This window comes from Panthera onca, chromosome D3 (genome assembly GCF_046562875.1).
Source record: "Panthera onca isolate mPanOnc1 chromosome D3, mPanOnc1 haplotype 2, whole genome shotgun sequence".
NCBI classification, from domain to species: Eukaryota; Metazoa; Chordata; class Mammalia; order Carnivora; family Felidae; genus Panthera; species Panthera onca.
The window spans coordinates 67,583,543-67,597,695 of NC_138350.1; the positions used below are offsets into that span (position 1 = coordinate 67,583,543).

At 51.6% G+C, this 14,153-nt stretch overlaps 1 protein-coding gene and 1 long non-coding RNA gene across 13 annotated transcripts in view; one reads left to right on the top strand and one right to left on the bottom strand.

Annotated features, from left to right (window-relative positions):
• CTIF (cap binding complex dependent translation initiation factor) overlaps positions 1-14,153 on the top strand; it is a 292,923-nt gene that overhangs the window by 18,503 nt on the left and 260,267 nt on the right. The gene's annotated exons all lie outside the window — the stretch shown is intronic.
• On the bottom strand, positions 3,254-10,821 carry LOC132665985 (uncharacterized). Of its 3 annotated transcripts, XR_009604394.3 has the most exons (4): positions 9,161-10,821; positions 8,095-8,323; positions 7,107-7,239; positions 3,254-5,959 (listed from the first exon to the last, which is right to left on the bottom strand). It is a non-coding gene; the product is annotated as an uncharacterized LOC132665985 (long non-coding RNA). The 3 variants fall into 3 exon arrangements; XR_013551233.2 differs by having other exon boundaries at positions 3,254-7,239; positions 9,161-10,807; XR_009604396.3 differs by having other exon boundaries at positions 3,254-7,236; positions 9,161-10,805.

Genomic DNA, 14,153 nt, shown 5'->3' on the forward strand with positions numbered 1-14,153 from the left:
CAAGTGACGTTTTACGGGAACACGGTCACACCTATTGCTTTAAGTGTCTGTGACTGCTTCTGGCTAGTGGCAGCGGAGACCCTATGGCCTAAAATAGTTACTCTCTGGCACGTTACAGAAAGTTTGTGGACCCCTGGTCCAGAATAATGGTTTTCAAACTTCGTTCTAGGCACAAAGTTCTTTCTTCAAATAGCTTTGAAGTTTTTATTTTAGGCAATTCGTTTAATAGTTACCACATGCCAAGCACTGTACCAAGTGCTTTAACGTTATTGACTAGTTTAATCCTGATAAAAATCCAAGAAATGAGTATTATGTAAAAAAAATTTTTTTTAATGTTTGTTTATTTTTGAGAGAGACAGAGGGACAGAGCACGAGCGGGGGAGGGGCAGAGAGAGAGGGAGACACAGAAATCCGAAGCAGGTTCCAGGCTCTGAGCTGTGAGCACAGAGCCCGACACGGGGCTCGAACCCACAAGCCCTGAGATCATGACCTGAGCCAGAGTCGGACGCTTAACCGACTGAGCCACCCAGGCGCCCCTGAGATGAGTATTATTATCAGCCCCATTGTTCAGAAGAGAAAATTGAGACAGAGTTCGCAGAGAGGTTAAGTAACTTGCGTAAGGTCACACAGCTAGGAAGTGGCAACAGCAAGACTCAAAGTCAGCAGTCTGGCTCCAGAGTCGATGTGCTTACCCACTGTTCCATGTTGCTGCTCACTGATGGTCTCCTGTGGAAACTGGGTAGAGCAGGGGCAGCTGGTAGAACTGATGTGGGGGTGATCAGCATCTTCCCCTTATTCCTTGGCTCCTCCCTCTGCAGCCTACGGGGCCCTCGGACCATATCTGATGACCTTAGGAGGCTGACAGGTTAGCAGATTAGTAGGGTCCTATGCTCGTAGAGGGGACTTTAGCTTCTTTCGTTTTCAGTAGGATGAATTGGCCCGGGTTGTTGGGAACTCAGGCCGGCCAGGACTTGGAGAGAATGTTATTCCCTGGGAACGAGGACTCCAGGCAAACACCATTTCTAGACGATCGTAATTATGCCCAATAAAAATGAGTGCTCTGAGACCCAGGTCCCCATCTCAGAACAGTAACTGGAAGAAGGCATCTTTCAATTAATTGCAATGCCCCCAAACAAGTATTAAAACCAGTAAATCTATTTGGAGCCAGTTCCCAGGGCCAGAGTGATTTACCTCTGAATGGAGCCATAAAATTCAGCAAGGGCGCACTTCCCACGCAGAATGTCACCTTCCCAGCTCCCTCCCGCCAGCAACTGGTAACTCCTCCTGCTGGGGGTGTTAGGCAGCGTTTCTTGGGGAGAGGGGAGCCTGGGGCTGGGGGTGGGGTGGGGCAGGGGGGCCCTTGGGGGCCTTCCATGTATGCAGAGTAGCTGTCTGGGTTGAGCCCCCCTTTCCCACAAGTGGGGAGTCTTCAGGGATGAACTGTGACTCCTCAGAGCAGGGGAGGTGAGGGTGACTCACTTTTACTGCCAGTGGAAAGCTGACCTTGATCTTGGTGGTGGTTTGAAGGTGACTGGAGTCTTGAGGGAGTTTATTCTTTAGTGTTTTCCTGGTCTCAACAATGGTATCTATTCAGTTTGGTGACGTAAGAGGATTCCTGATTCTTAGTGGTCCCCCGCCCACGTCCTTGGCCCGTAGCTCCTCTGCCCTGTACAGAAGGGTCTGTCCTATTCTGAGGTTCCTGCTGCCACTGCCTTCTCTCCTAGATTTGTGTCCCTGCCTGCCTCACTGGGGCTTGGGACCCCCGAGGGTGTATGGGGTGGGCTGTTTCCAGGTGCTCCCCTCCTGCCCCGGGGTCCCTGACACTAACTTCTCCCTGAACCAGCAGCACACTGCTCCCCTTGACCCCCCCAAAATGATGAAAGAAGCTTCCTAACAACCAGGAATCCCAGTCCCTTCTCTGCTGGAGATTCTTGATTTGGGGGAAAGGCGTTTAAAAAATCTTCAGATTTTTGGGGTGGGGGGGCGCCTTTCAGGCCACTCTTTGCTCTCCCTCGGTTTATCCAAACTGGGATTTTTCCTTGTTCTCATGAGCCACCTCTTGAGAAATGCTCCCTCCCTGTGCTCCTGCTGTCTCAGGCATGACCAGATTGGTCCTTGGGAGTCCCACAAGCCCAGAAGGTCCCAGAGCGAAAGGGGATTTTGTGGGAGGCAAATGCTTTGCCTGCTGCATGGAAGGCAAGCCGGGACCTCGCAGGCCTGCGGGGTGATACTGCCCATGTGGGGATGACCACAGGTCACTGCCACAGTCCTGGGGCAGCTCCATGTGCTACAGACGGCCCCCTCCGAGGCCTTGACGAGGGTCCCCAAAGCCTGGCTCTCCTCTAGCATACTTCATCAGCTTAGGTTTTTCATTTGTTTCAAGTCCTGTTTATGGCCGATGTCCCCACTGTTTTCCATAGATCCCAAGCTCGAGCTCCGCAGCTCTGCTGTGTCACCACGGAGTGTCTCTTTTTAGTTTGCCCTTCCCGGCTGTCGAGGGCTTTTCCGTCCCTTCCCCTACAGGAAACAGCTGAGAAATCACCAGGATTGTCACACCCTTAAATAACACCAGCTGCCACTCATCTGTGTCGTATTTTATGAATTTGCCAAGTGCTCTCCTGCCTCCTGTGTGGAGTGGGTAGGTATTATTATTGTCACTCTACATAGATGCTCGAAGAGATTAAGTCTCACGTAGGACTTTGCAGCTGACAGCAGAAACAGAGGCCACATCCTCTCACTTTCAATCTTGTGCTCTTTCTACCTCATCACGGAGCCAGCCACAGACACCAGGGACAGATGGGTCTTGAGCTTTACTTCTGTAAAATGGGGTCATCGTACTGCCTATTTCGTGTGCTTAGGACAGTGCCTGCTGACAGTGCTTATCAGCTCTTAGGAGGAGTAGTAGGATCCCCATTGTGTGCTTTGGGGGACAGGCAGATCGCATGGCTCGGGCACACCACCCAGAAATGCAGATAAAACCCTTGCCCGGAGAACCGTCGTGCAAGGTGGGAAGATTGGGTCCGCGTGTGTGGCTGTCCTGCACCTGTGTCTCTTGGTCCAGCCTCCTGAGGTCACTCCCTTTCCTCTGCCAGGGCAGGTCAGCCAGCAGCCGAAGGGCTGTCATGAGGCAGCTTATAGAGCTGAACTAACAATTCTTTGTGGGAACATGGTGCCCTTGAGCCAGGGATCTTGGTGTGCTCTGCGCGCCTTTTAACCTCAGCAGGGCTGCCAGCCCATTTTACAGACCGAGGCTGTGGCCACCGGGCATTCTGGCCCCCAGCCTTGCCCGGTGTGCTACCCTCTCTGTGTCACTAAGCGCGCGCGCGCACACACACACACACACACACACACAGGTTCAACCCACCAACAGGCAAGTGTGTGGTGTGTAAAGGAAGGGGAGTTCACTCATTTATTGAGCCAGTATGCACTGCACTATCCCAAGCCCCATTCTAGCTGCGGGGGCTGAAGCTGTGGGCAGGACTGACACCCTCCTGGAGCTCTCTGACCACAGATGAGGCCATGCTATGGAGGGGAATAATGCAAGGCCAAGGGCCAGGCGTCTGGGAGAGGAGTGGTGACCGGAGGGTGGTAAGGGCAGATCCCGGAGGAAGTGGGGGGTATCTGGGAGAGCCCGGGAGCATTGTCTGCTTGAGGAGCTCAAGGCCACTGGGGCTGGAGGGCAATGAGCAAGGGGGAGAAGGTGGCCAACTGGCAGCGAGGTCCTAGGGGCCAGATCTTGGGTGGACTTGGAGGAACTTGGACTCAATAGTAATGTAGGAAGCCTCTGGAGGCTTTGAAGGGTGTGATCTAAAACTGGGGGGGGGCTCGGATTATTACCTGGGGTGGGAGCTCTCCCTTCCAACCTGGCCCAAGGCTGTGATTTGAGAACCTCCAGCATTTCCTGCATTTCTGGCTTATCCCAGAGCCTCCTGCCTGGAACCCTCGAGGAAGCCTGTCCCCATTCTGGACACTGCAGTGGTCCGGTAGGGGCTGATGTAACCCTCCCCACAATGCTGAGCCCCAGCCACCGCGGCTGTGTGCTTTTGCGGAATTTCCTCTCTTGACTGTGAGCTCCGGGAACGCCAGTCCATCTTTGTACCCCTCTCACTGAGCGGCACATAGTAGGCCTCCCCAAAGTTGGTAGGAGGAGAGGAGGTAAAACCCCAGCCTAGGTCTTGTGACTGGGCACCCCCCTCAGGGGAGGCACTTAGAAGAGAAAGAGTTATTATCCGGGCCTGGAAGGGTTTGTGTGTGGGGATTGCCGTCTGGAGGGTCAGGAGTGGAGAGGCTGGTTCAGCCGTGACACAGCAGGGACATTAGGGATGGCCTTCCCAAACTGTGGGCCGTCACCCCATTCCACTGCTCCATTTTGATGGTGATAGTTGGGATGTCAGCTGCCGCCTCGGGGCCAGCCTCTTCCTCTCGCACGCCCCTTTGAGAGGTGTTTCCCTTTGTGTCATCCAGAAGGAAATGACAGCTTTGGGAAAGCTGCAGAAATCCCCTCGAGGATCGCTGTGGCTGGATGAAAAGACAGGGACTTTTGGGAAGGGATGAAGAACACTGGATCCCAAAGGACAGGGCTTCCTGGCACTCCTCTCTGGCGACCAATGCCTCACCGCCAGGAACCCACCTAGGTCAGGGCCTGGCTGAGAGACTGCGGATTTGGATTTGGATTCAATCATTAAATTTTTTTAAAAGTCTAGGAAACAGAGTTAATAGTCTCTTTTATTCAACAGACGTACTCAATAAGTAATATTGAGCAGCATCTATGTACCAGAGTTTTGTTTTGTTTTGTTTTTTTCTAGGAGCAAGAAATACAGCCAGTGAACAAAAGTGACAAAAATTCTTGCCTTCATTGTCTAGTCTTATAACGGGGGTCATCTTTAAAGAAAGATCCATGGAATCTTTCAATAGTAACACCTGGAGTTCATGTAGGCATTGGTTTGAGAATCATTAGCTTTGGGGGCACCTGAGTGGCTTAGTTAAGTGTCCAACTTCAGTTCAGGTCATGATCTCGCGGTTCGTGGGTTCGAGCCCCGCATCCCCGTTTCGGGCTCTGTGCTGACAACTCAGAGCCTGGAGCCTTCTTCAGATTCTGTGACTCCCTCTCTGTGCCCCTCCCCAGCTCGCACTCTGTCTCTCATTCTCTCTCTCTCAAAAATAAATAAACATTAAAAAAAAAAAAAGAATCATTAGCTTTGTGATACAGAGGCAAGGATGTTGGGGCAGTCAGGGTGTCCAGGGAAACAGGAACAGTGCCATTTGGAGGCCAGTCGGACAGGGTGGACATCCAGTACTCCTGCGATATGGCGGTGTTGGGGGTGAGAATGTTTACAAAGTTGAACTCGTAAATAGCTATTTCTGAACATGTTGATGTTGCGGAGGTAACTTCTCCACCACTGGTGTTCTGTTGGATCGGGATATTGAGTCTTTTCTTTTTGCCCTGGTACATCGGGCTGGTGGGAAGATGTGTTCCCTGCTCTAGGGACTAATACGGTTAAGCAATTTGCAGACGAAACACTGGTCTGTTCGGAGTCACCTCATGTGGCTGGGCGCGAGAGCTCTGGAAAGAACTCAATGAGAGCAGTCAGGGAAGGCTTCCTGGAAGAGGCGGCGCCTGTTCAGAAAGAAATGGGCAAGATGTTCTCGGGGGTGGTGACATGTGAGCGTGGCTTGCGTTCTTTGGGCAGTCTGACTGGTCTGTGACAGCGGAGTTGGTGATGGTGGGACTGGAGGTTTGAGGGAAGGGGATAGTGCCGGCCAGCAGGGGCTTGGCTGGTCCACAGAAGGTTTTGCAGCAGCGAGTGACCAGATAATGGGGATGGTTTGAGTACTTAGGGTGTCAGTGAATGATGGGAGGGAGCAGAGGAATGTGAGTCCCGGGAGCCAGGGTCCTATCGAACAAGTCGCGGGGACACAGATAAATCCGTCACTCCTTCTGTGCCTCAGTTTACCTCATCTGTAAAATGAAAATAAGATTTTTTTACTCCTGGCTACTTCACAGATTCATTGTGAGTCTCAGCTTTAAGAATATATGTAACAATGCTTAAACAAAAAAAAAAAAAAAAAGTGAAGTGTTAATTCAAGACAGAAATCCAGGCTATGGTGTCAGGATCCCCTTCTCACTTCGGCTTTCTGTACCTGGGAGACCGTGAGAAGCGACAGAGAAATCTCCCTTGCTGCGGGTAAGTGACATCGGCCACGCAGCAGCGGGCCAAGGTGAGGGCGAAGCGAACTCGCCAGCACGCTGCCGACCTTTGCCATGTGATCCTCACTCAACCCCCTGAGGGAGGGAGACGTAGAGGACCCTGAGCCCCGGCTGGCTGCGGTCGCCAGCCGGGGTCACCCAGCTCAGCAGCGGCAGAGTGGGACGGATGAGACAGGGCGCGGACAGGCTCTCCTGTGTCAGTCTGCAAGGGCTCTGCGGCCACAGAGAGCCACAGGCCGGGGGGCTTACACAGCCTATTCACGTGCTCACGATTTCTGGAGCCTGGAAGTCCCAGATGACGGGGTCAGCGAGGGCGATTTCTCCTGAGGCCTCTCTCTTTGGCTTATGGATGGGCACTTTCTGCTGTGTGCTCACAGGGCCTTCCCTCTGTATGTGTCTATGTTCTGATCTCCCCTTCTTAGAAGGAGACCAGTCCCAATGGATTAAGGCCCACCCTAGTGACCTCATTTGTACCTTAACTCCCTCTTGAGAGGCACCCTCTCCAAATGCAATCCTGTTCTGAGGTGGCAGGAGTTAGGGCTTCGACATACGAATGGGGGAGGAGGGGGACACAATTTGGCCTACAACACTTGCGTTCGGAATTTCTAGAGTGTGCCCTTTTGAGGGGAAAGGCACAGTCCTGGGGGCCCAGGGAGGGAGGGCCCGTCTCCTGGCGACTGCCATAGACTCAATGTGGGAGGGGGGCACCCTTGAGAGATGACAAGGAGAACAGACACCGATGAGTGAGGTGTTTAGGTGCCCAGCAAACCTGAATTAGATTCACACAAGTAAACTGCATAAACAAAAAACTCCCTGAATTTCAAAAAGGCTCAATGAACTTGCTTTATAAAAGATTTCATAACAGGTTTCCTTTACATACTGAACCTCACTAGTGTACCTCAAACGTGATTTGAGGGGCGCCTGGGTGGCTCTGTCGGTTAAGTATCTGACTCTTGATCTCAGCTCAGGTCTTGATCTCAGGGTCATGAATTCAAGCCCCACATGGGGTTCCACGCTGGACGCGAAGCCTACTTAAAAAAAAAAAAAAAGTGATTTGATTTAACGCCATGCGATTAAGGTACTACGTTTTCAGAGCCTCGCCATTAAAAGCAGGAGGGACGGTCTATAATTAAGATTTTGCTGAACCTTCTTCTCCAAAGACCAGTTGAGCTCACAGGAACTGACTACGAAAGCGGCCGAGGCACTCGTGGGCCTCTGGGCCTGTCTGCTCTAGCTGAGTTTGTGCAGGGATCTGACTGGGCTTGGGGGGGGGCACCCCCGACCACCTGGCCCCTGCCTGGGGCTGCGTCCTGCCTCCTGCTGTCCTAGGAGCCCGCCTCAGATCCGTGCCAGCCGCAACTCAACCTAGTCCTTCTAGACCTGTCGCTTGGGGGCAGGGGTACTGACCCCCTATCACTTTAGAAGGCAGGGAGACAAACCAGGGAATCTGGAGTGTTGTCCAAACGTCATGTTAGCAATTTCAACCTGTAAACATTGGACTCCCCTCACCAGAAGCTGTGAACGCGGCCAAGGTGACTGACTAAACTCCCAGTCCTTCCTGTAAGCGGAGCACATTGCCCCGCACGGGGTGGAGAGGGGAGGAAGCAGAGATCAGAACGAGGCCCCTTACCCCGGCGGGGGGGCCACTGTGGGGCTCAGAGGGGAGAGTGTGTGTGCCCAGGAAAGAAGGTGGGTGACCGATCCATTTGCAGGGAAGCACACCATGATTCTCAGAGCGTAAAAGCCAGCAATTTCTGGAAAAGGAGAACACTTTTGCAATCTGAGGCAGAGGAGACTGGGGTTTAACAAAGCCGTTTGCCGGCTGGGTGTTAGATTCTGAGTCTGTCAAGGACAGACTTCATCAATATTGAGAACCTACCACCTACTGGGCATTGTGCTACGTCCTGAGCAGGCAGTCCTCTGGCCAGAGAGCCTTCACATGGGGTTGTAGAAGGTCCAGTACTTCGTCCCTGCCCTGAAGGGGTAGATGGACCGGGGGAGGAGATGGACATTGGCACACTGAGAAAGCAGGAGCCTGGGGCCTGCGGGTTTCTGGAGGGGTCCTGGTCCAGCTTGGGGAAGTCAGGGAAGGCTGTTTATGGAATGACTGAGTATCTTTTTTTATTAAGGTTTTTTTTTTTTTAATGTTTGTTTATTTTTGAGGGGGGGGGGAGAGAGAACGTGAGTGGGGGAAGGGCAGAAAAAGATAGGGACACAGAATGCAAAGCAGGCTCCAGCCTCTGAGCTGTCAGCTCAGAGCCCGACGCAGGGCTCAAACCCACGGACCATAAGATCATGACCTGAGTCAAAGTCAACTGACTGAGCCACCCAGGCACCCCAAGGACTGAGTATCTTGAGAGTTCAATCAAAGGGTGCAGGGGGAGGGGTCAGTCTGGCCAAGAGGTGGGGAGAGGAGTGCTTAAGGCAGACAGCACATGATGTGCAAAGGGCTGGTGGTGAGAACGTGCATGTGGCTGGGTGTGAGTCAGGTACTTCTTGGGACACAGACCTCAGGGGCCGGGGGGGGGGGGGGGGTGGTGGTGGCGGCGGGAGGTGAGGAACAGGGCTGGAGAGATGAGCACGGGCCAGAGTGAAGGCCACACGGGTGGAGGTGAGTCAGCTGGACCTGTCCCAGGATCTTTGCAGATCCCCGGGGCTGGGGACCCCAGTTCTGGGCGGTCTGGAAGATTCATTCTTTGATTCTGCTGTGACGTTTAGATGGCCTCCTTGTCCTTTTCACCAGGATGCCTGGTTATTTTCTGAACGGTGGCTGCCTCTACCCCTTCAGGCCAACGCAGAGCCTGGCAGCCTTCGTTGTTTAGGGTATATAAGCCAACTCAGGGGAACCGACCCATGTATATGGGTTCATGCCAGAGACCAGAAATAACCAGGGCTGTTTAAGATGGAGATTGCTCGTCTCTTGCATAAAAAGTAGGCTGGAGGGAGGCTGACCTGAGCTGGTATGCTGATTCCGTGGGATCTTGTCCGCTTCCACTCTCCTTTGCAGGCGGCCACTTTACTCAAGGTCACCTCATGGTCCAACGGGGTGGCTGGAGGACCAGCCACGTGGGCAGGAAGGAGGAGGAACTGGGATCAGTTTTCATTGGTCCACCCGTACCTGCAAGAGGGTCTGGGAAATGTGGTTTTGCAGCTGAGCCATTACCCAAGGTTCTGTCTGGAAGGAAGACCGGGCGAATGGATACGGAGTAGGCCACCAGCAGCCTCTGCCGTGGCCTCTTGTAAGAGTGAGTCGAGGGGGACCAGCAGCACCCTAAGAGTCTGGTTCCATATACCATCTCTTTCTCTGCAGCACTCAGCACCGCGCGGCCCATAAGAGATGCTGTTGAAGGAGAGATGAATTGAGGCAGTGACACAGGGGGATCTCCAATTCTGCATAGCCACCAGCAAGCCCAGGTGACCAAGCATGTTGTGTTTGGATGCATCTCAGAATATAAGCAGGACTGCATGGGCCAGGGGTCTAGTCCCACTTCTTATCTTTCTTATCTTCTTTGAGCCTCAGTTTCTCCCTCTTCAAAAAGGGAATAATCCTACCCATGCAGATTTGGGACAGGGGTGAAATGAGACTGTAGACTGTATAGAACTATATTCTTGTGAGTTCGTGGTGGAGATAGGTAGCTTGGGTAGCTTCTCAGACTCTCTTCTTCCCCTAGATAAAGTCTGGAAGATTAGATTACTATTCTGAGCTCAACTGTTTATACTGGCTTCTCTCATAGTCTCTGCTACAGGCCACAGGAATCATAATATCCCCTTGTGTTTCCAGGCATCTTTCTGCCGAGGAACTCAAAGCCTTAATTATCTCTGAACCATCTAATATTCCAAGGTACAGAAGGAGCAAGAATTATTATTTCCTTCTGGAAAATGGGCACGTAACTCATCCAAGTTCAGAGCTGCAACTAAAAACTGGTCTTTTGACTCCCAAGCCCAGAATTATTTCTCCCATAAGAGTCTCTACAGACCTTTTGTTTTAAAGCAACAGATGCAACTCTACAAAATAATTCTTAGAGGCCCAGTGCACAAAACAGGGAACAGAAGGCCGCTGGCTGTCCTGCCCACAAGATACCTCCTTGGAAATTGCCCCCTACTGCCTCTGGAGGGGGAAGTAGGAGCCCCAGCCGTCCTCTTAGTTGGAGAGACAAGGAACTTGGTCAGCGTGTGACACTGATAGATGTCACCACACCCTGGCTTGGCCCCAGCCTGGGGTGGAGACCCTCATAGTCCAGCCCCGTCTCCCAACCCAGCCGAGACTCCCAGTCTGTATCCCAAACGGGTTCTCAAGTGCTTTCATGCTTGAAAAAATTATAAATTGTGTTCTAACCGCATAACTCCAGCACAAGTAACTACAATTTGTTGTCCCTTTTCCTTTTATTTTTGAATGCCTTCTATTTTCTGCCACACTTTCCAACTTTTTAATGAATCCGCCCCTGTGTCCCCATCTGCCTTCTCTGTGGTCTACATTGTCTAATAGCAATGTAATTTTTGATATTTCTCTTGAAGAGGCAATACATTTACAGAGTTCACGAATAAAGTCAAAACAGAAAGATACGCTCCAGAAGCAATCCAAATGTTTGTTGACCTATGAATGGGTAAATAAGATGTGGTATATCCATACAAGAGAATATTATTTGCCATAAAAGGTATGAAGTCCTGATACATGATACAGTGTGGATGAACTTGAGAAACATCATGCTAAGCGAAAGAAGCCAGACAAGTTACGCGTTGTATGATTCCATTTGTATGAACTATCTAGAATAGGTAAATCCCTAGAGACAGAATGAAGGTAGGCGGTTAGCAAGGGCAAGAGTGGGGGGGGGGGGGGAAGAGGAAATCAGTGACTCAGTGGGTAAGGGGCTTTGATGTGATAAAAATGCTTTGGAACAAGTAGAGGCGGTTACACAACATTGTGAAGGTACTATGTGAATTTTACCTCAATAATTAAAAAAAGATACGCTCTGAAGTACGGAAGTATCGTTCGCACTCCGTCCCCATCCACCACACCCCCCCTTCCTTCTTGTCCTACTCTGTCCTAGAAATAACAATTTTTTAAAAAACTTACTACTGAAGATTTCAAACAGTTGTAAAAGTAGACAGACTATTCTAATGAGCCCCTGGAGACCCATCACCCAGCTTTCCCAGATATCCTCTCGTGGCCAGGCTTGATTCTTTTCTGCTGTTTGCTTGTCTACGTGTGGACTTTTTGACATGAATCCCAGGCGCCATATTATTTCGCTTATAAATAAAGCAGAAAAATAAAAGATAAGAACGCTTCTTAAAAAACATAATCACAGTAGGTGGTGCCTTTAATAATTTGTTCCTTCTTTCCTATTTCTTCATGTACTACAAGGAATAAATTCTTATTTTGCCCTCTCTTACCTCAAAGGGGACATACTGAAAATGCGATCCTGTATCTTGGTCTTTCACCTATCAGAACATTCTGTAGATCTCGCCTACACCAGCACATAGTGGCCCTCTTTGCGTTTTTCCCAAGTGTGTGATATTCTCTCATTTGGTTGCATTATAGTGTATTTGCCCATCTGCTATTTCTGGATGTGTGAGTGGTCTCCTGATAGTCTGAGCTGGACGCTGCAGACGGAGGGGTCAAAGGCAAATCATACTTGGCTCCTGGCCTCAAGGAGCCTGGGCTAGGCAGATTCTCCAGAGAAGCAGAACCAGTAAAGAAAGGGTCCTCCTGGAGCCCTCTGTTCTTTTTGTGACATCTCTTTGTGGTATTTCTAGATGGTATCTTTGTGTGGCATCTCTGTGCAGTTAGTTTGACTTCCTTCTAACATGGTGGTCTGAGCGCAGCTGGCCTCTTTCAAGATGGCTGGCTCCTCTCGGAACACAAAAACAAAAGCTGCCCGACCTCCTTCAGGCTCAAGTCTGGAACAGATATAATGTCACGTTTGCTGCATTTCTGAACATCCAGTTGCACACTGGGAAGCGTGGATGATGTTCCATCCGCCTAGGGAATGTAGTGGGATGTCTGGATGCTCAGTATCATCAGACAGAGTGCTGGACTGTCTGAGGCCCAGCTCTGGGGGGTAACTTCCCATGAGACCTCGCCCAAGGCTCACTCCCCTCTCTGCATCTAAGATGGGGATGATAGAAATACCAGCCAGTCTCCTGCCTGCCTCACAGGGCTGCTGACAGGTCCAAATGAGATGAGACAGTAATAGCCAGGAAAGGTGTTGGGTTCGGCCGGGTTTGGGGGATCCTCCCTCCCTGGAGCTGCCACCTTGAGATACAGCAAGTCCCGCATCCACTGCCAGGATTCCTGGGGGCAGGATCTGGGAGCACAGGCACCCGTCGGGGTCGGTGGGTCGGGCTCGAGCCAATGGGGCGTGAGGGGCTGACTTTCGCATTGGGTGGGGGGCTTTATAGCTTTTAACTCTCTATGCTCGTAGCAGTTTTGAAAGGTAAATGTCACTCTTGGGGGGCCTGGGTGGCTCAGTCGGTCACAAGTCGAAGCATCTGACTTCGGCTCGGGTCATGATCTTGCGGTTCGGGAGTTCGAGCCCCGCATCGGGCTCTGTGCTGACAGATCAGAGCCTGGAACCTGCTTCCGATTCTGTGTCCCCCTCTCTCTCTCTGCCCGTCACCCCACTCATGCTCTGTCTCTGTCTCTCTCTCTCTCTCTCAAAAATAAACAAACATTAAACAAATAAAAAAAAAAAAAAGGTAAGTGTCACTCTTGCCTCTTTGACAGATGTCCCCATGGTGACACAGCTGAGTGGCAGAGCCAGAACTCCAGCTCGGGCCTGTCAGGCTCCCAACCTCGTGCCCTTTACCCACAGAGCTGGCGCTGGCTGGGGAGAGAGACTCTTGGCAAAATACCAGAATTTTCCTTACTGTGAACACTGTCGACTTTAATTAGATTAATTTTCACTTTTTTTTTTTTTTTTTTTCCTTAAGGGGGTTTAAGACGATGCCGTGGGATTTTAGCAATGCACGGTGAGGAGAGCTGAGGCCTGGTGTGAGAACCTCCGAACTCGAGAATGAGTCAGAGGTGCTTTTATGTATCTATGCGCCCCCCTAAGCAGTCCCCCTCGCCCCACGAGGTGGGAGGGATGGCCAGTGGAGACCCCGCCTCTCGGTCTAGCGCTGTTCTCCTGGGATGCTCTCCACTGCCCAGCCCAGGCACATCACAACTCCTGCCTGCTTGGCGTGCATTTTTATGAAAGCTGCTTTGTGCATGCATCCGCCCCGGGTTCTGGCCCCGGCTCCAAGCCCTGGTTATCTGGAATAAATAAACTGCAGCAACTACTCCTGCCGTCCTCTCCTTCTAAGGGAGACTGCCCAAGTAAGGGCGCTTGTCTGGACCAAGGCCTTCGTAAATGAGAGTGCTTTCCCAATTTCATCCCGAGAAGCCAACAGCAAACATTTGTGTAGGACCCAGGGCCTGCCAGGCGGGCCCCGAGCTGGAGAAACGTGCCTCGTAGAACAATTGGCCTCAGAGAGAGCTTGCCCGAGAACAATTGGGGCTTGTGGATGGTCTCTCGCTGACCTTGGGCAGCAGTGCCTGCATTATGCAAGACACCCAGGTGTGCCCCCTGGCCCTGGCTCGGGAGCAGGTGCGCCTGCCTTTGGGGAGCTGTGGCTGTGCGGTCACTTGCACCCTAGCTGCCCGGGGCAGCACTGACCTTCGGAAGGGCAGACATGTGGCCGTTGGGGCTTTGCCAGGTCAGCCGCCAGCCCAGGAGAGAGGCACTTAGTAGAGCAAAGTGCTGTCTCTGCTCCTCCAGCCTGGCCATTTTTTTTTTAATGTTTATTTATTTATTTTGAGACAGAGCGACTTCCTTTATTTATTTATTTATTATTATTATTTTTTTTAGAAAGACAGAGCAAACAGGAGAGGGGCAGGCAGAGAGAAGGGGGGAGAGAGAACCCCAAGCAGGCTCCGTGCCGTTGGTGCAGAGCTGGACGCAGG